This window comes from Monodelphis domestica, chromosome 8, assembly GCF_027887165.1.
Source record: "Monodelphis domestica isolate mMonDom1 chromosome 8, mMonDom1.pri, whole genome shotgun sequence".
Lineage (NCBI taxonomy): Eukaryota > Metazoa > Chordata > Mammalia > Didelphimorphia > Didelphidae > Monodelphis > Monodelphis domestica.
Genome location: NC_077234.1, coordinates 166,935,624 through 166,957,577, shown reverse-complemented (window position 1 = coordinate 166,957,577; position 21,954 = coordinate 166,935,624). Strand labels below are relative to the sequence as shown.

Genomic DNA, 21,954 nt, shown 5'->3' with positions numbered 1-21,954 from the left:
TTCACATTTTGTCAAATCAGCTTAAATAAAATTAAGTCAAAAGTTGGCCAAGGAAATAGTGACTTCCCACTCTGATCTTGTTTTCAACCCTTTGTCAAATGAACACTAACATCTGGGAGTTAATCTCCCCCTACCCAATCTGATCCTTGGAAATATCACAAGTTCTAATCATAGCAACTCCACCAAAAACCAATTTTCCTCTTTTAAATAACAGTCCTTTTTCTGTAATATATCAGAAATCCCCAATAGATTTTTGACAAGGAAAGGTTCCAATGTAACTGCCAAATGTTGAATGCTGCTACATTTCAATAAATAGCAAGACATACTTGAAGCTTCAAAGAAGAACTGAATTGTCACAGTATGGATGCTTCCTCAGTAGACATGTCTTGTCAGTGGACCAGAGGATAAAAGACTGAAATGTTAATAGACTTGTAGATAAATGTGCTTTCATATGCCAGCATCCCTGCTTGACCTTGACTGTGAGGCCCTACAAAGAAGTCATTAAAATGAAGGTCAAGGTGATCACTCTTTCATTGCCACTGTATTTACAGAATCAAAGAATTTCAGAGGGAAAATGTTTTTTCCTTCTTCATTTTCCTTAAGTCCAACCCATATTAAAAAGAACTATTTCTACAATATACTCCCCAATTATCATTAAGCCTTTGACTGAAGATCTACAGGTGGGGGGAGGTTTGGGGAACTGAAAATAACAGAATGAAAGCTAGCATTTTTGCTGAACTCTCCCAATATATCCCCTCAGCAACAACAACAACACCCAAAGAACATGTCAAATCAAATTCTGAGCAGAAAAGTCAAGAAAAAATCACAGTGAGTCATTTTTCCATTCAAGAACTGCTTAGACAGAGAAGTCTATAGACATTGGAGTGGGTGTAGGCCTAGATAGAGTACAGTGTCATTTGCACTGTACCTGCTCTAGCAGTGTTCTTACAGTCCATGAGCCCATGGACAGTAAGGGTACTGAATACATGGCGAGAAAGAGATCCTAGGAGACCTCTGTACTAACACTGACATATGGCAGCTCTGTCTTCCATTGAGTGGTATCAGGCATCTCTGTCACTCATCCTCCAGTTCTGAGTCATTGTGAGGCCCACTGAGGAAAGCAAACATGCTTACCTGAGATTGCTGACAAGGTCCCAATCTCTCACACAAAGGAACTGTTGCTCTTGGCCAAAGGTAATCATTAAATCCTGAGTTCCCCCTATTAGAAGCAAATCTCTCTCTCTCTAGCATTGCCTTTTTAGCATCATCTCTCAGTGACCTAGAGGTCAATTACCACTGACTAAACTCAGGTATAGATAAGCCCTCAGAGAAAGGAAGTTAAAGAAGCAAAGAACCAATGAGACTGAAGACTGATTCCATGGGCACTGCTCCCATGGGTGGCCCAGGCAAATTTAGAAACTATGATTGGTTCCTGAGATGTGACTGGTGAGAGTTAGAGAGTGGAGAAAACAGCTTATATGGGGAGACACAGAAGGAAGTAAATGTCTATTTTGATGTGAGTGTGGAAAGCAGAATGAACCCTTGTTGGAATTCAACTAAAGGCCCATAAATGGCTACTTTGATTAAATTATGTTATTAAGCTACTACTAGCCTCATAATTTTAGTTATTTCCCTCATTTTGAAGAGCAAAGAAGTCCTTGTAACATCATGACTGAAAGTACCAAACCTGCCTTTCCCAAAGAACAGATTAACAATCCCTGTTTCTCAACTTGCTTACATCTGTAATAGCAACCCTGGTAATATTCATGTATGAAGTCATTTTCATAAACATAATCCTGTGGGAAAGTAGCACTCTCCCAAGAATATTGTAATGCCTAATATTTTACTCTCTATATTCTCTTTGTCACAATGAACGAAGATCAGAGCCCCCAGTCATGGTGCCATGATTCTTCTGCTCAGTCCTTCTCAGGCATGCCGACACAAATCTTTCCTGTTCTTCCTATCTCACTTTTCCTCTCTAGCTGCTAGTCTCCCTATCAGGCTAACTCTCTCTCTCTCTCTCTCCCACACATGGTTGTGACAAGCCATGGTCCCCGGACAGCAAGGAGCAGTCTCTGTCCCAAGGGTTGTAAAGATGGCTCAAAAAAAAATTTCTAGGTACTAGCTATTAAAACTGAATTTAAGATCAGAAAAGAAATCAGAAGATTGAGGGTTTTTTTTCCCATTAGGTCGCCATCTGTAAAGATTAAAATTTAGGGGAGATGGGGAGACTGAGGCAGGTAGAAATTAGTTTCTCTCTGCAAGGAGTATTATATTTTTTAGAGGTTTATTAAAGGTTAAAGATTAAAAATATACAAGTAAGAAACATGTGCCTAGGCCAGAGGCCTAGGCAAAATAACCTCACATCACGCAAGAGACGCTCCTGCTGCAAAACAGCAGTTCAAAAGACCCCTCAAAAGCCTTTTCCTCAGTTTAAATCCCTTCTCGATCTCGGCCCAGGTGAGATTACAAGGCATTCTGGGGAAGTGGAGCAAAGGCTCATGGGGATTGTAGTCCTGTATTCGAGTCTATTTTTTACAGGGTGCAGTAGTTCTCCCTCTGTAAGGACCAGACCTCAGACCAGAAAGGCAAGTAAAGAGACCTCTCCCTCATTACATTTCATCAGAAGCACTAAAAACTTGGAGACCCCCCAGACGAGGCCATGTAAGTAGCTACAGAACATTAAAGACAGACACTAAAAAGAGATCCCAAAGAAAACTTGCAATGAGGGGGAATCCACTACCTGCCAGGGCATTCTCTTCCACTTGTGGAGAACTCCAACTGTTAGAAACTATTTCCTTTGATCAAACTAAATTTGCCTCTGTGCAATTTCTAGCCCATTGTTCAAAGTTATAATAAATAGAACAAGTATAATCCTTTCCCCATATGACAGCCCTCAAATTCTTGAAGGCAACTATTATTATATCTGTCAATGCCTATATCAATAAAAGAGAGAAAAAGCAGATAAATGAATTAAGCATACAACTAAAAAAACTGGATAATTTCTATGGAGAAAAGGAGCAAAGTTCAGAGGCAACAGCAGAGAGAGAGAAACCAGCAAACACATCCAAACTTCCAAAAATAAAAAAAATGAAAATTGTTCTCACAAGTTCTCAAGGAACTCAAAATGGAGTTTGAGAAACAAGTAAGAAAGATAAAAGAAAAATGGACAAAAAAGTGGGAAATAGAAATGCAAATAATTCAAAAAGAAAATAACAGTTTAAAAGATAGAATCTCCAACTTGGAAAAAGAAGAACAGAGATCACATGAAATGATAAGCCAATTGGAGACCAGAGCTGACTTGCTGGAAGCCATGAAAAGAAGGATAGAACAAACTGAAAAGGAAAATCAAAAGATCATAGCTGAAGACCACTCTTCAAAGACTAGAATTGGGAAGTAGAAGCTAATGATCTCACAAGAAAGCAAGAATTAATAAAGCAAAATCAAAAGAATGAAAAAATTAGAAGGAAATGTGAAATATCTTATTGAAAAGATGAGGGAACTAGAAAACAGGCTCAGGAGAGATAATTTGAGGACCATTGGTCTACCTGAAAATCTATAAAAAAAAGAAGCCTTGACATCATATTACAAGAAATTATCCTAGAAAACTGCCCTGATATTTTTCAACAAGAGGGCAAAATAGATATTTAAAGAGTTCTTAGATTACCCTCACATTAAATCCCCCAAAAGCAACCCCCAGGAATATAATTGCCAAATTGAATAGCTTCCAAACCAAAGAGAAAATGTTGCAAGAAGCCAGAAAGAGAAAATTCAGATATCAAGGAGCCCCAGTCAAGATTACACAGGATTGGGCAGCCTCCACACTGAAGGACCACAAGGTTTGTAATATGATATTCAGAAAGGCAAGAGAATTGGGTCTATAACTAAGGATCACCTACCCATCAAAGCACTATATGCTTCCAGAGGAAAGTATGGGCATTTAACAAAATAGATGATTTCCAAGTATTCCTAAAGAAAAGACCAGAACTAAATGGAAAATTTGATTTTGAAATACAAAATTCAAGAGAAACATTAAAAGGGAAACAGAAAAGGGAAAAAAATTGAAGGACTTCAGTAAGGCAAATTGTTTATATTTTATGTGGAAAATGATATTTGTAACTCTCAAAAATTGTTTTCATTATCATAGTTGATAGAAAAATTATTCATAGGTAGAGGTTGGTGTACTAAGTGATTTAAGATGATATGTAAAAGGGGGGCAGGGAATAGAAAATGGCACCAAGAGAAGCATGAAGGAAGAAGAAAAACAGGATAAATTATACCACACAAAGAGGATCATGAGAGGTGGAGGGGAAGAATACTATTATAAGAAGGAGAGGAAGAGAATGGTAATGGGTAATACTTAAACCTTATTCTCAATAGAATCAATTCTGAGAGGGAAGAGCACCTAGATACATTGGGGTATAGAATTCTATCTTACCCTACAGGGAAGTTGAGAGGGAAAAACCAAGATGGGGAGTGGGGTGGGAAGTGAAAGGGAAAGAAAGGAAGGTAGGGAATTTAATAGACCTTAAAGAAAAATAAGAGGAGAATAAGAAGAGAGGGGGTGGGAAGGAAAGTAAAATAAGGGTGGGGAGTAGGGGGACTGATTAAAATCAAAATACTGGTGTAGAAGGAAATAGCAAAAAATGAAAGTGCAATATTAAAAGAGAAAATCAAAATAATGAGTAATACACAGGTGGTAATCATAACTCTGAATGTGATTTGGATGAACTCACACATAAAATGGAAGCTCTTAGCAGAGTGGATTAGAAACCAAAATCCTATCATATGTTGTCTACAAGAAACACACATGAGGTAGATAGACACATACAGGGAAAAGGTAAGAGTATGGAGGAAAATGTATTGGGCATCAACTGAGAAAATGAAAGCAAGAGTCTCAATCATGATATCTGACAAAGCCAAAGTAAAAATAGATCTGATTAAAAGAGATGGAAGGTAAGTAAATCCTGACAAAAGGCAGTAATAGACAATGAAGAGATAGACGTACTCAACATGTATGCACCAAATGGTATAGCATCCAGATTTTTTAAGGAGAAATTATTGGAGCTTAAGGAGGAAATAGATAGTGTGAACATAAAAAAGAGAAGTTTTGACAAAGTAAGAGAGTGGCTTTTAATAATTTAAGTTTTAATGAGACTATAGTCAAATTATAAATTAATATTCTCCCTTTAAGCCAGAGAAAAGAAAACTGCTAGCTGCTTTTAACAAATAACAATTTAGTTTAATTTAAATAGATAGTAAAAGAACATAGTAAAGGAAGGAAAGACAGAGATAGAGATACTAATCTTATACCCTATAAATATACCTAAAATTCTTAATAACTACCTAAAATTTCCTAAAACTATCTAACTATCTTCTCAGGACAGATTCTTCTTCCTGACACAGCAGGCCTACTCTAACCTACACTATCTATAAATTATTCACTACCTACCTAACTCCCTAAAATAATGGATAGCTACCACTCACTCGTTCAATCAGTTTTTTATAGCAGCCCTGTCAGTACTGTCAGTAGCCCATTGCCAGCAGATCCTTGTCTATGATACAGACCTCCTGCTCTCTAGAGATCCCAGAGGCAAAAAGCCCTCTAAAGGCTAAAGCCAAAAGCCCTCTCAATGCCAACCCACACTACCAGCAACCAACCCCCAATGACCAACTCAAGTCCAGCAGCCAACTTCCTTGCAAATGCCAGCCCTGACTGAAACTTACTGACCAACTGCCAGCTTTAACTGTCAATAACTGACAGCCCACAACTGATGCTGGCTCAGCAGGGGGCTCCCCTGTTTCTACTTCCATCACTGTTAAATTAAATAAATTAAAGAATTTATTTTTACAATAGTAAAACTATACTAGTGAGAGATCTGAACCTTCCTCTATCAGATCTAGATAAATTAAACCAAAAAAATAAAAAAGAGGTAAGAGATGTAAATGAAATCTTAGAAAAATTAGAGTAAATTGATATATGGAGAAAAATACGGACAAAAAGGAATAAACCCATTATCATTGTTTTGTTTTGTTTTTTATCTTCATGTTTCTGAATGGCCAAACTTATCACAAATTGGGGAGAGTTCCCTCCAATCAATGTGTTTGCAAGTGTGTATAGGGAGGAAGTCTGAGGGTCTTTCAAACTACTAAATAAAGTTACAGTTCTGACTAATGTTGTTTGGACTTTTTGTGACCACACATGTAAGATATAGGGAGCAGACAGTTCAAACAATTAAATGTAAGGGCATGCCTTTTTAAGACTTTGAGTGACAAAAGGAAGGAAACTCAGAAAATGGGACTGAATGCCATCATAGATAATGAACAGGGATAGCCTAAAGGGGAGTATTAAAAATAAGGAAGCAACCACCAGAGAAGAAAATAGGCACAGTCACATCTAACGAATGATTCAGTTCATGAGGACTCCTTTTTTCCCTTTTATCTTGTTTCTTTTCAAAACTACAAGGCTGGTGCAGAGTTGTGTCTTTCTTCCTCTTAAATGAAAATTACATTTTAGAGCATAAGTACATGGCGCAAAAGATCTGTGCTTGCAGACTGAGAAAAGAATTTAAGGATTTTGCTTCCTGAATTCCTGAATTCAAATTCTAAGCAATGGGTTATCTAAAAAGAGATTTTGGATTCATTCTTCCCTTTGAAGAAAGAAGATAATTCCCACAGTTCTGGAGTAGCAATCTACTTATAACCCAAAGCCACCAAGGATTTCAGGGTTGTCAGGAACTCAAGGCAACAGACTACAACTAAGCAGTAGCACCTGTAAGAAATGCTACTCTGACAGGGGGAGGGGAGAAGAAAATAGTTGCTTTGAAATCTGATAAGCATGAAATATGTACTCTTCTTTGCATCTAATTGAGATATATGTTTCCTATATAGGTGCCTATTTCTTCATGACCTCTATGTGTGTCCACTGTCCTGATGATGCTAGTTGTCTTTATGGATGAATAATCCCCAAGTTCATGTTGAAATAGAAAAGGTGATCTGTGTTGACACTATTTCTTGTTGCTGCAGTGACTGATGCACTCTGGCTTATGACTAGAGAACTGCTGCTGGTATGGGGACACACCTGATGGTACTTAGTTACAGTGGAGGTAGAGGTACTACAGAGATAGAGAGACACTTAGAGATACTGATACAGGGGAATGCTCTGGAGTTTGCCTACTGATTCCTACTGATGACTAATAGATCAATCTATTTCCTAACCTCCTCCTCCCTCTTCCTCCCTCACTCCCTCCCTTAACCACCCACTTCTGGAAGCCTTTTGGCTTCCTCCCTCTCCCCTGAGTGGACTATAACATACTCTATTTTTCTTTCTCAGGTAAGGGGATTATTGTGATAACAGGATGGTAAACTAAGGTAAGAGGGATGAGGGTTTCCCTAAACTACAAGGAGAATTTAGAAGGGTTATGGAAATAATCAGTCTTGTCACAAGCTGTGACAGAGAGAGATGGAGGGAGGACAACTGTTAAAAAAAATCTTTCTTTTTCACAAAGCCACCAAGAAAAGTTTTTCCTTCAGCTTGGCTTTCCTCCAACTCTTGGTCAGTCAAATCTCAGAGAGAACAGAGGTTTCTCCTTGATCAGAAAGCCCAAAGTCAAGCTCGACCTACAAGGGTCCTTCACCCATGGACAGAAGCTTAGGGGGGATCTGTTCTCAGCTTCCTCCCCTCAGTCAGGCTCAACTGCCAACTCCTGGGAACATTCCCTTTGGAACCTTCTTCTTGATTGACAGGCAGGTCAGGTCCTCAGCTTGTTTCTTGCATGTTGGCTTGTCCTCAAAAACCTCTCTCTCTTCAAGTCTACCACAATGTGTAGGGCAGGTGTGTGGAGTATTTTGTTTATACTTGCTTATTGTGTGTGTTTCTAAAAGCCTTTGCATTGAGAGCTGATTTTATCCTTTGACTGACTACTAAAAAGCAATGACATCAGTAATGGACTTGTCAGCAATAGTTTTAAGAGTAGAACCCCATAGAATACACTGATCTGGAACAGTTCATCCTGCAAGAAACCTAACATACAAGTTTGAGTTAATTAAAGGGAGGGACATGGAAGGGGTGCAATGCCAGGAAATCAGCAACCCACCATTCAAATAAGGAACCTCATAGAATGCTTAGGTTAGTTGTAACAATCAAATTCCTAACCCAACAAAAGCTAATTTTCATGCAAATGTCAGTCTTGAACCAACAACAAAGATATTGCACATGTGCCCCAGGTCTACACTAGCAGGGACAATCTTCCTCCTTGTGCCTCTGCCTTGGACAAGTTTGTGACATTAACTAGCCTACCACTATTTCATTCTCATCTTTGTTATTGACCATCTGGGAAATAGTGAGTGAATAAACAGTAAGGTATCCCAAAGAAGGCAACTTTACCAAAGTATGCTGGTAGTGTCTCCTTAGGAATTTCCTTATTCTAAAAGGAAGGCCTATAAAGGGTTGTTGAAAGGACTTTCTTTGGTTTTCTACATTAATCTGTCATTCTTAATTTGTTTAAAATGGAAAATCTTTTAAAGTTAATACAACTCACTCAACTCAGTGAGTAATATATACATGTGTTATATTAATATTGCACATACTTATATATTAATATAGACTGTGTTAATTATTATGTATAATAGAAAGTATATAGTATTTATATGTTGAAATAATACAAAAATACACATATATTCTTGTCTGTTTGGTGGTGTTTTTTTTTTTTAATTCAGTCACACTAGCTCTTGGGTAAGCTGTTTTACCTCTCTGACACATATTCTTCAGCTATTCAAAAAAAGGTTAAGATGAGATTATCTCCAAGGGTTTTTCTGGCTTTAAATGGATCTGTTCTAGTTATTTTCCTCATCTCTAAAATGAGGAAATTGGATTTTGTTATCTCTATTGTTCCTTCCAGTTCTAATTCCTATGCTAATAGGATCCTATTTTTCAAAGCATATAGGTGGAAGAAGCAAGAAGGAATTATTTTTCAGATGCACCAAGGGATTTTTTTTTATTGTTTCACTGTTGACTCATAGACTTAATGACTTTTAGAACTAGATGGGACCTAAGAAATCATCAAGTCCAAACCTAGCATTTGTCTCAATGAATGAAAAGGATTGGACTAACTTGGGCACTTGGGATATGGACTAGATAATCATGCTTATAAATAGATTTGTAGCTGGTTGACTAGCTGACTCTAAAAAGTAAATATTTTTGTTGGGATGTGAATTTGAACCAAGATCTTTAATGGAGAACCTGTGGTAGAAGCATGGAGAGTCCCCTGTGTACAGCATCTCTGTGGCAGCAGTCCCCTGGGTACCAGCATCCCTGTGGGGCAGCATCCCTCAGCATTTCTCATTCCTACCTCCATTCCAAATAAGCAGCTTCAGATTCCTGTAGCAGCTCTCCAGTCACAGCCAGCCAGAGAACAACAGTCATTGCAGAAGAAACAGTTTCCCCTCAGTTTACTTTTCTATTTCAAACCCCAGGAACCTGAGCTTGGCATGTGGTATTTAACATTTCTATCAGTGACTTGAATATAGGCACAAATGACATGTGTATCCAATCTGTGTATAGCACAGCTCTAGGATGGATAGCTAAGGTCTTGACAGATTAAAACATTGGTCCAAATCTAAAGAGATGAAATATAATGATTTAAATGTAAAGTATAATGTTTAAATAAAAAATAAACCACTTTTAAAAGTAGAATATTGAGGAGGTGTGGGCAGATAGCAGTCCATTTAAATAAATAGCTCTAGGTATGGCAAGCTCAATATGAGTCAAAAGTATAATATGGCAGCTAAAAAGGACCGCTAATATAATTTTTCATATTATCCATATTATGCAAGAAAGTGGAAGGGGGTTAGGGGGCAAGAGAGAGAGTTAATGTCATAAAAGAGAAAAAAATTGACTTTTTTTTTTGATACTTCAGCCTCATTGCACTTCCTTCTTCCCTGCACAGAGAACCATATCCTGTAACAAGAACAACAAAAAAAGGAAATTTTTTTCAGCAAATCTAACCAATGAGTACAATAGCATATGGTATGGCTAAGAGGTGGAGGAAAATAATATAGTTACATGTTTTTTCTTGGGGCAAACTTGATTATTATATTTATATACATTTAATTTGGGAAGAAACGTTGTTTTATCTATTGTTATTGTTTTGTTTTGTTTTTAAACCCTTACCTTCCATCTTGGAATCAACATTGTATATTGGTTCCAAGGCAGAAGAGTGGTAAGGGCTAGGCAATGAGGGCTAAGTGACTTGTCCAAGGTCACACAGCTGGGAGGTCAGATTTGAGCCTAGGACCTCCTGTCTCTAAACCTGGCTCTCTATCCACTAAGCTACCCCGCTGCCCCCTATCTATTCTTATAGATATCCTCTGTATCCTCACATTTATCGTTTCTTACTCAACAGTAATACCATTTCATTACATTCATGTGCAGCAATTTGTTTAGCCATTTCCCAAATGATAAACTTATTACTTTGTTTCTATTTCTTTGCTACTAAAAAAAGTGCTACTAAAAATGTGATAGAGATGGGACTTTTCCTTCTTCCTTTGACCTTTTACATATGTATCATTGGGATCTCTGGGTCAAAGGATAGACTTTTTTAGTATAATTCAATAGTGCTTTCTAGAATAGCTGGAAAAAAATTATAGCAAAAACAGCAATTATATGCCTGTCATTTTCCTACCCTTCTAACATTAACTATTCCTATCCTTTTATATTGTTGCCAGTTTTCCAAGTAAGAAATGAAACCTCTGAGTTATTTTGATTTTATTTCTGCACCAGACTAACTAGTTCTGAGGTGACTTCAGTCTGAAGGACTATTGAAGAAGCAAATCAGTTTAATTCTGTTCCTTTCCAGCATAGGAAGACAGATATATGAATATACTGTTGGTAGAGTTTCAAATTGGTCCAACTATTTGTGAAAATCATTTGAATTAATAAATTTACTAAATAAGTCACTAAATTGTTGACCTATTGATCCAGAAATCCAATTATTGGGTGCATGCCTCTAATGAAGTCAAGGACAGAAAGATTTTATGTATATGGAAATTTTCATATAGTAGTAATTTTTTTGTTTTTCTTTTTTTATTCCAAATTTTATAAACCCAACAAAGCAAGAATTTAAATATACAAATAAAAAAGAATGCACATAAGTGAAACCACAAATCTCTTATGTGTTTAGTTTTTACTTTTCTTCATTCCCAGCCTCTCCCTATCCCCCTCTCATCAGGAAACCAATATGTACCTATAATTTAAGACTTTTATGTTTCACCTTTCAGTTCGCTTTCTGTAGGTAACATTCACTTTTTATTCTTGCAGCATTAACTCTGTGGCTATGTATAATGTTCTTTTGGTTCTACTCATTTCACTGTTTATTATCTTACATTATTCTTTCCAAGATTGTTCATTTTTTTAAATCAACCAGCTCATCTCTTCTTATGGTACAGTAGTATCCCATCACAATCATATACCCTAATTTGTTTTACCATTCTCTAATTGATGATCAACCCCTCAATTTCCATTTCTTTGCCACTACAAAGAGAGTTGCCATAAATATTTTGGAACATATGGGTTCTTTTCCTTTTCTTTTTTTCTAATCACCTTGAGAAACAGACCCAGCAAAAGTATTATTGGGTCTAAGGGTACACACAATGTTATACCTCTTTGGGTGTAATTACAAATGGCTCTCCAAAATAGTTGGATCAATTCATAGCTCTTTGTCTTCATTTTTCTATATCCCCTCCAACATTTGTCATTTTGCCCTTTTGTCATTTTAGCCAGCCTGATGGGTGTGATGTGATATCTCACAGTTGTTTGGGTTTGCATTCTTCGAATCAATGTTGATTTAGAGCATTTATTCATATACCTATATATACAGCTTTGAATTCTTCATTTGAAAATTGCCTGTTCATTTCTTTTGCCCATTTATCAACTGAGGGATGGTTTTTATTCTTAAAAATCTGACAAAGTTCACTATATATTTTAAATATGAGCCCTCAATATACTAAACTGTGTATAAACTCTTTTTTCCTAATTTTTTTGCTATCCTCCTAATCGTGGCATCAGTTAGAAGCTTAGACTCAGTGCAATTACCAGTCTTGATTCTAGACCACCAGTGGTGAAAGAACCTTCCTTCTCCTTGTAATAGCGGTTGTGGACTAAGGATGAAGAATGCTACACGGTCTTTAGAAGATGTTACCTTAGTTAATTTTGCTTGTTTGTCTTTGTTATGGGGAAAATGTTTTGTGTGTATGTTTGTAAGAAACAAACAACAAAATAATATATCAACAAAAATAAATGTGTTTCATTTCATGCTAATTTTCTGAGGTAATCTCAAAGGATGCTGGGCCTATTCCCCAAGACATGGAGTGAACTTTATCCTCTAAGAGTTAATCCTCTGAGACGAACTATCCTCAGAGAAATAAAGAGAAAGAGTCATCTTCACTCAATATTTAAATGACTACTTTCATTAACAAATGTGGAAAATATCAATCATCATAGCGAGGGGTGGGAGTGGGGAGGGCAGTGACAAAAACCAAGTCTTACTCCTAGTGGGTCACAGTTTCATTATGTAAGGAGTACAGGACAGGAGGATTGTCATCATCATGCCTCTCCCTAGGGCTTTGGGATGCTGATTTCCTGGGAGAGAAAGTAGCCAAGAGGCCACTTGACTAACAGTCATATTCTTCTGTTTTGATCTCAGCTCTCAGCTAAATGAGAGAAGTCCAAGAAGGAAACAGGAAGCATTTCTTTTCTCACCTGAAATGGGAAAAAACAATTTATTTTGGGAATTGTGAAGAAGACAATTAATACATGAACAAATAAAAGATGTAGGATGTTTGGAATTTTTTTTGTTCCAAAATTGAGCAATTTTAATGCAATTTCCCCATCCAAGGTAATGTGAGAATGGAATGTGTGTATGCTCAAGAGGGAAAGGTTTTATTAAAGGGCTGGGTATGTGGCAGAAATGTCATGGTTCCAAAAGAGAAAAAAAGAATGAAATGGAAAGGCAAATAATTTAACTTTTATTTTTTCCCATATCTCTGATTTTATTGTTTGGAAAGTGGGTTATATTATCATAGCATGGGGTATTTGGAGAGTACACAGAGAAAGAGAGAGAAAGTATACCTTAGAATTTTTTCTTTTCAGAGAATTCCATTTTGTAGTTCCTTGTTATTGTTAAGACATTTCTGGCTCTTTATGGCCCCATGAACCACAGTATATGCCAATACATGCCATGGGATTTTCTTGGCAAAGATACTGAGAGATTTGCCATGTCTTTCTCAAGTGGATTAAGGCAAAAAAGATTAAAGAGATTAAACAATTTACCCAGGGTCATACAGTAAGTGTATCTGGTCACATTTGAACTCAGGGCTTTCTGACTTTAGGCCCAATGTTCTACACAATGAGCCATTTAGCTGCCTGTACCTCCTACACGTACATAAAAGATTTACCATCTTGGTTCAAGAGTCAGAGACAGTAAAACTCCTCCTATAAATTGCCCCACCATTCAATTATTTCACAAATTCAAATATTTTTTCAGTTAAATCCTATCACATGTGCACAGTGTTGCCACGCTCATCTCTATCATTATCCCTTGGAGAGTCTCAAGGTGGCGTGGGAGCCCTACTCCTTGTAAACCTCAAATTTCCTTAGACTTATAAATGTTGGAAATTTCACCATTGGGATATTTCATACTTGGAAAATTTCTTACTGATAGTCTATTCGGTTCCTGAACCCCTCAAATTAGAGCCTGAACACTTGTCAGCTCTAACAGATCTGAAAAAGGCTGACGGCTGACTTGAGTTTTTCATTTAGGAATTACATAGCTGATTCCTTGGCGACCTTAAATTAATATATATCAGTCTTTTAAAGTGATTCCCTTGTTACATCCTTTACTCTCAAACCAATTTCAAACTACCCCATTTCGGTATGCTTGTTATGATAAACAGCCCTTATCACCTAAGCTCTAAAAATAATTTGAAAACCAAAAACTTTTTTCCACAGGACAAATTGCAAAGCTATAATCTAGTTAAGTGAAAAATGCAATAGCTAATTCGGGTAATTTTGTGTCTTCCCCATCCCTGCCCACCTCTTTTTTGCCTCTTTTGAATTCCTCCCCCCCCCCCAAATCAAGCATTTGTAAATAAAGATTTTCTCCACATCCTTAATAAAATTCATGGTGGCTCAAAGATACTAGACCTCTGAACACCTGTAGGACCAGGAAACCAGATCAACCATGACCTACAAGACTGCTGAGTATTCAACCAGATTAATTTCTCCCCTTGGCAAGCATTGTTTTCTAAATACAAGATGGTGACCTTTCCCATTTTTCTAGTGCTGCTGCATAATAGCCCTTAACTCTTGTTTTCTTTCCTTGCAGAGGATAATAAGGATGGGCGAGGAAAAACACCTGACAAATAAGATATGGCTTAAATTAGTGGGCAAAATCATATTACAGGCTTATCCTTTTTCGATAATGGGAAATGAGAGGATTTTAATCCCCTGTGACACCTGAAGCCAAATAGAAATTAATTAGTGGTTGGGTATTTGGTTCAGTCAAGCAGCATCTTGCAAGCAGTGGGCATAGCTGGCTCACAAGAACCCTGGGCTTGTTATTTCATAGAAACCCTTATTAACTGCTGATGAGTCCTAATGGCATCTGTCTGAAAAGCTAGAAAGTAGACCATATTCAATTTGTTTCCATGAGGTCATCCTCTACTCGGCTGCTAGAGTTGGGCAAATGAGTCAAGAAGCTGAACACAAGGGTAAATGCCAGTTGTTCGTTGATTGCCAGACATTGACTACTAGTAAGATGGATTTCTTCTCAAAAAGGAAAACCAAAACTCCTCAGTTTGTCCATCTCTAGTAAGACGCAGTATGACTGAAGAAGCTAAGATGTGCGATGTAGTAAAAACCAAAACAAAACATTAAATGTCCAGTTAGAAGACCTGGAATCTGATAGTTAGTTATTAGCTTTATGTCACTGAAACTCCCTAGGCTTCAGGTTCTTTTAATACGGGGGAATGCAAGGAGCAGTTTGGGTTGGGGTATTTTTTCCCCCTAAGCTTAAGACCTTATAAAATTAAAACCTCATCCCCCTTTTCTCTGAGTTCTCTGTTCCTTTATTGCTGTGCTGGGAATAGAGAGCAATAAAAAGTGGGATCAATATTAATATGGACACTAGGATAACCATAAACAGGAATACGAAGGATTCCAGACTTAAATGAAGACTGAATATTATAATTCTAAAGAGATCAAAGATCAAATATACAAAACATTAATTTTATCAAACAAATTGATAAAATTGGGCAAAATATCAAGAATTTTGGGATGAAAAGTCACCAATATGAAAAATGACATATTATTATTTCATATCTCTAAATACTTTTATAGACATAAGAAAGAAGTGATCATTGAGCATATTATTTGAATTATAAAATCAAAATATTTAGAAAATAATGAACACCAATATTATGTGAAATGATTATAAAAACAGAGATAGTCTCCTTACCAAACTCTTGTTATAAGGCAAATATTCTACTGATTACCCAGATGGTTAGAGGCAAAGCAGGTAGGGAGAGAACCTCAAAAAACTATAGGCCAGCATCGTAGACTTTGTGTGTGTGTGTGTGTGTGTGTGTGTGTGTGTGTGTGTGTGTGTGTGTGTGTGTGTGTATGTGATAGAGAGAGACAGAGACAGAGACAGACAGAGAGACACACACACAGAGAATGAGAGACAGTCAGAGAATAACATACTAAGACATGTCAGGTTCAGAGCAGGGCCAGCAAGAGGTGAGGGGAGATGGGAGAAAGGGTTGGGGAAGAGGAGAAAGGGCTTTTTAAAAAAATCATAGACTATTATTGAGAGCCAGGTAACACAATGGATATAATGCTGGTTTTAGTGAGTAAGATCTGAATTTGAATTCAGCCTCCAACACTTACTAGCTATGTGACCCTAAATAAGTTACTTAACTCTTTTCAGCCTCAGTTTCCTCAATAGCAAAATGGTTGAAAATAGCACCTGCTTCACATGTTTGTTGTCAGAATTAAATAAGTGATAAGTTCTTGGCAAATCTTAAAGTTATATACAAATGTTAACTATTGTTTATTTTTTTCTTTAAAATTTATTTTTGTTACATTATATGCCCAGTTAACTCTCACCTTCCCTCCATTAGAGAAGGCATCATTTGTCAAAAAGATATATGTATCTTTAAAACTATATCTCACTTATTTCTATTTATCAATTCCTTCTCTGAAGTTAGATATAGACAAATGATTCTTCAAATACAATTCTGTTGCTATAAAAAATTCTGCATAAATATTAATGTAAAAATATTGAACAAAATATGAGCAAAGAGATCACAGCACTGAGTTCAAAAGATCATTCATTATGATCGGGTTGGATTATACCAGACATATAATTCAACATTAAGAAAATTATAAAGGCAGCTAGGTGGCTTAGTGGATAGAAAGCCAGATCTGGAGACAAGAGTTCCTGCCTGGGTTCAAATCTGGCCTCAGACACTTCCTAGCTGTGCGACCCTGGGCAAACCTCATTTGCCTAGTCCCTATCATTCTTCTGCCTTGCAACCAGCATTGATTCTAAGACAAAAGATAAGGGTTTGAAAAATGCATATGTAATTTTATTACATATTAATGACATTTACACTAAAAATCATATGATTTTGTCAACATATCAGGAAAAGCCTTTGAGAAATACAGAATTTATTTTTGTTAAATGAAAAAGATAAAATGCATTCTTTAATATTGTAAATACTATCCAAAAGAATGACCTAACACTAATTGTATAGGGGAAAAAAACCCAGAAAACTTTCTAATTATATAGAGGACACAGCAAGGATGACAATTGTGCTAGCTTTAGCAATGATTTTTTAAAAAGAGATTTGAGAAAATAAACTTGGACAAAGAGAAGATAAGGGGACTTCTGCTTCTAGCAGCAAGATCCTGTAATAAAGATAAGATATAAAAATATAAAGAACATAAGTACATTTCAATAAGGATAATATATGTGATGTATATGCCATAACATGTATATATTAATATATACTCACAAGTGCATTCACATATACATATGTGTTTGCTCATGCATTTCTATATAATTGTGTGGTACATGCATCTATGCATGCATTATATAATAGTATTGTGCATATTTTATACAAGTGTATGTATATATACATGCACAAATATACAAGAGCCATTCTCCATTAAGTAGGTAGTCAAAGGACATAACAGGTGGTTTTTGAAAGAAGAAATATAAGCTATCAACAGCCTTATGAAAGAATACTCCAAAGTATTAATAAGTAAAATTGTACTTTATCTAAACTAAAATATTCTGGGGTTTTGCTTTAGATTCAGCTAGGTGGTGGAATGGTGGCGAGAGTGCTGGCCCTACAGTCAAGAAGACTCATCTTCCTGATTTCAGATCCAGCTTCAAACATTTATTAGCTGGGTAACCCAGGCAAAGTCCTTTAAGTCTGTTTGCCTCAGTTACTCCTCTGGAAAATGAGCTGGAGACAGATATTGCAAACCACTATAGGATCTTCAACAAGAAAACCCCAAATAGGGTCATGAGCAGTCAGACAGGACAGAAAAGATCAAACAACAACTTGGCAAAAAGGGCTGATGATAATGATGGTGGTAGTGGTGATGGTGGTGGTGATGGATGATGATGATGATGATAACAAATATCAGAAGGACTATGGGAAAACAAGTACATGAATGTACTTGTGGTTGAATTCTGAACTGTTCTGGAAAAGAATTTAGAATAATACTCTAAAAAAGTCACCAAATAGTAATCTTTGACCTGATACAGCCACTGTTATCTATATTTCCTAAAGCAATCAAAGATGGGTAATATCTAATATAAAGGAAAATATTTACCACTGCACTTCTTATAGTAGAAAATAAGTGGAAATAATCTGAGTTCCTTTCAATTAGGGAAAAGTTAAACAAATTGTGGTATATTCATGTAATGGAATATACATTTGTCAATAGAAATGATGAGTAAGAAGAATTCAGAGAAATCTGGGAAGGCTGGTATAATGATCCAGAAAGAAGAGTAACTGGAACAATGTAGATTAGATCAGTGGGCCTGGAATCAGGAAGGTCCACATTTAAATCCAGCCTCAGATACTTATTAGCTGTGTGTTCTTGGGCAAGTCACTTTAGTTCTGTTTGCCTACATTTCCTCAACTAGAAAATGTGGATAATAATAGCACCTACTTCATAGGGTTGTTGTGATGATCAAAGGAGAAAATATTGGTAAAGCACTTAGCCCATACATATAGGTGCTATATAAATATTATTCCCTTCTCTCCCTACTAGTTTCTAACCACTTCATTTAATCCTACATACCACAAACAAGATAATCTTTCTAATGTCCTGCTCTGACCAAACCATTTTCCTTCTTAAAATCCTTCTTTGGCTTCCCACGATCTACAGTCTAAAGTCTGAAATCTAAAGTTTGTCATTCCAGACCCTTGTTATTCAAGCTTTAATCTGTCTTTATAGATCTGTTTCATACATTTTCCCTTCATACACACATATTCCAGCTGAACTATATTACCTACACACTACTGAATTTATCCCACACTTTCATTGTGCTATAAGTTCTGAGCCTTAAATGTATGCTTGGGTTTTCTAACTCTGGAGGTTGGAAGTCTTACCATCCTCTGCCCTTGTAATAAATCCCCTCCACATCTCTGTTGAATCCTTCCCATATTTCTTGGCCCCATATTGCAGATGCTTCACCTTAGACTATTTCTTTATCTGCCCAAAGAGAACCTCTGTCTCTCCTTCAAATGTCTCATCACATTAGATCATTATCACATGCACTTGTCCCACTCTGTTGCATTATGAAGATATATTTGTGTTTGCCATCTTCCCCTTTTGTAAGCTCCTTCAGTATAGGCTGTCCTTTTTGTCTTTGTTTGCACAACAATGCCAAGCAACATCTGTGCAAAACAGGTCAATCTGTGGAGTGGTGATAGAGAACTGGTCATGGATTCAAGTCCCACCTCTGAAACATCCTTCTCCTGTGATCCTAGGTAAGTCATTTAACTTCCCAGTACTCTGAGCAATTCTCAGGAATTATAAATTGCAGTGAAAGGGCCAATTTGCATTAATGGAGTTTTCTCATCCAGGAATTCCCTGTAGCAGTGAAATCACAGAACCAACCCCTATCCTATAGAATTTAAAGTTGTAAAGAGATCTTAGAGATGATCTAATTTTGCATATGTGGAAACTAAGGCCAAGAGAGGCAAAGACTTGCCCAATGTCACAGAAGGTGTAAGTAACATACCTGAAATTCACATCCATGCCTCTGATGCCAAATATACTAATCTGTCCCTCTACCTCTAAACCCTCACTCAGAAGAGCTATCCTAAAAGATACAATCATTTTAAGCTAGCATTTATATAGCACTTTTACATATTAAGTTTAATATAAAATTAACTTCCTTTATAACATGTTTATGTATATATGTCTTTATATAGCATTTATATAACTAGGGCTTTGCTTACCCAGCATGTGAAGACTGTTTCGGTGGAACAGGCAGAAGAAACCAATAAGAAGGTTCAACGGCTGAGATGGCGATGCAGCAAAGCACTGTGGAGTGCTCAGGGCGTGTTGGAGCACAAAAGACAACACGGCCATCCAATGCAGCTGAGGAAGTCTCCAGGTGTAACGACTTTTCGTGCCACTGGACCCAGGCTTCCAACGCCGAGAGAGTGGGACTGTCTCTGTGCATCGACTCTTCCACTTAAATCTTCATGCACAAGTGTCTTTGTGCACAAAAACGCACAAAGACAATCATCATCCTTGGTTACCGAGAGACTACTACTATAGCATTTATAGATTAATTATAGATTACATTTTACGTATATATGCACTTGAATCATATTTTATATTAATTTTGTTGTATAATTAATAATATTTTATATTACATATATAAATCTATTTATATTATACCTAATATATTAAATTCATACATAATTAATTTTATGTATTACATATGCACATATTTATATAGCACTTTTAAGGTTTGAAAAACACTTTACAAACATTTTCTTATTTGATTTTCACAATAGTCCTAGAAGGTAGGTGCCATTAATACATGCATTTTACAGATGAGAAAACTGAGGTTTATAGAGTTTAAGTGTCTTGACTGGGGTCACTGAGCTAGTAAGTGTCTGCGTGTTTGAATTTGAACTCAGATCTTCCTAGTTTCAGGTCTAGGATTCCATCCACCATAACAATTAGATGCTTCATTAATTCATTTCATTAATTTTTGATAAATATTTATTAAGTGCCTACTATGTGCCAGGTACTGTGCCAAATGTTGTTTCAAGCACTAATTATTTTACTATTTCAAGACATCCTGATTATAAATTAGGACCACAAATTTAAAGTTAAAAGGGACTTTAGCATTTCAATACATCTCTCTCATCTTATAGGTGAGGAAGCTAAGGCCCAGAGAAGTTATGTTGTAGATCACTCAGACAGTATGGAACAAAGCTGGGATTTGAACTCAGTCCTCTGCATATATAAGACTCATTCCACATGACCTCTATTTCTTGCTCTGTGTTTTACCTAGGATATTCACAACACATGGTTTCTTGGGTCAGCTGATATCTTTCATCATTTTCACCATAAACAAACCCAAACAAATGCTTTGTGGGTGTTAGATCTCAGGCCAAGTTGTTATAGGAGAATGCCACTTGGAGAAGGGAGCATTACAGCCATTTCAGCCTTTAAGAGAAATATTTAAAGACCTAATACAGGATCCCTGCTGCACTAATGAGTAAAATGTCTATCCAAGATTATAGATTATTGCACTATTCCATCTGTCATCTTCAGGCCTATTTTGTATGTTTAGTTGTCATTTTCGTCTTTAATCCCCAGGACCCAGCATTTTCATCAGCATCAAATTTCTTTCTTACTAATGGCCAGCACAGCTAGCTGGTTCCAACACAAAACAGTCAGACTCCAATGATGGGCTCAGCATCTCAGGGCCTCAACTAAGTTTTCCCATTTGGGGTTTAGCGAAGTTGAATCAAAACTCAAAAAATTTCACGAGGGGCTAAAACAAAGGTCAGTGGCTTCCTTCTTCAGTCATTCCCCTTAGCCCTCTTTCAACTTTAGCCCAAGTGAGAACTCATGTTTCCTGGGGCACAACCATGGATACAAGCTTGCTTACTTACAGCCCCATTGATGTTGCTGATGGGAGAATGACAATCCCATTCTGAAAAATCGATGTTCCTAGCTCGAAGCCAGATCCACAATGATCCCACAAACAATTGAGGGCTAGGTTTCTGGGTGCTATAGCAAAGATCCTGATGAAAGAAAGAGTGCAATAAAAAACACTCCTTTTCCCCAAAAGAAAGGGAGAGAGTAATTCCATTTTTACTATAGGAATAGAATCTTCCCTGAGAGAGATATTGCTGATATTATTCAATTACACAAATTACTACTTCTTTTTTTTGAGCAACCATTTTATGGTTATGACTAAATACCTTCCTGCTGACAATCAATTACTGTAGTTCTCTAGTGAAATGTGAAACCAAGAGTACTGTACCAGCAAAACCTATTAGCTACCCCAAATGTTGGGATGAAGAGAGAGGGTGGGCTCCAAAGTCAAATCCCAAGGGTTTATGATTTTATTTCCAATTTGTGAGGGGCAAGGGATGAAAAGAAGAGAGAAAGGATTTCCCCTCTCCTCTTCTAATCACTCTATAAAAGATTTATCCCTTTGGTGACATCTTTAGTGCTTGTGACATAAAACAATGCTTTTGGATGAGTCTTAGAACCCCAGGTTAATTTCTTCCTTGTTGACTATAAGAACTTCTAGTCACTTAGCAGATATGATTCCTTTGATGCTTACAGGAAAGACACCTACAGGCTTATATGGCTAATGGCACCATTAAATCAATTTA

General features: G+C 36.8%; 1 long non-coding RNA gene across 1 annotated transcript; it reads right to left on the bottom strand.

Annotated features, from left to right (window-relative positions):
* Window positions 1-9,782: 9,782 nt before the first annotated feature.
* LOC103106449 (uncharacterized) lies at window positions 9,783-18,861 on the bottom strand. Its single transcript, XR_471402.3, has 2 exons — window positions 18,688-18,861; window positions 9,783-9,958 (listed from the first exon to the last, which is right to left on the bottom strand). It is a non-coding gene; the product is annotated as an uncharacterized LOC103106449 (long non-coding RNA).
* Window positions 18,862-21,954: the final 3,093 nt, after the last annotated feature.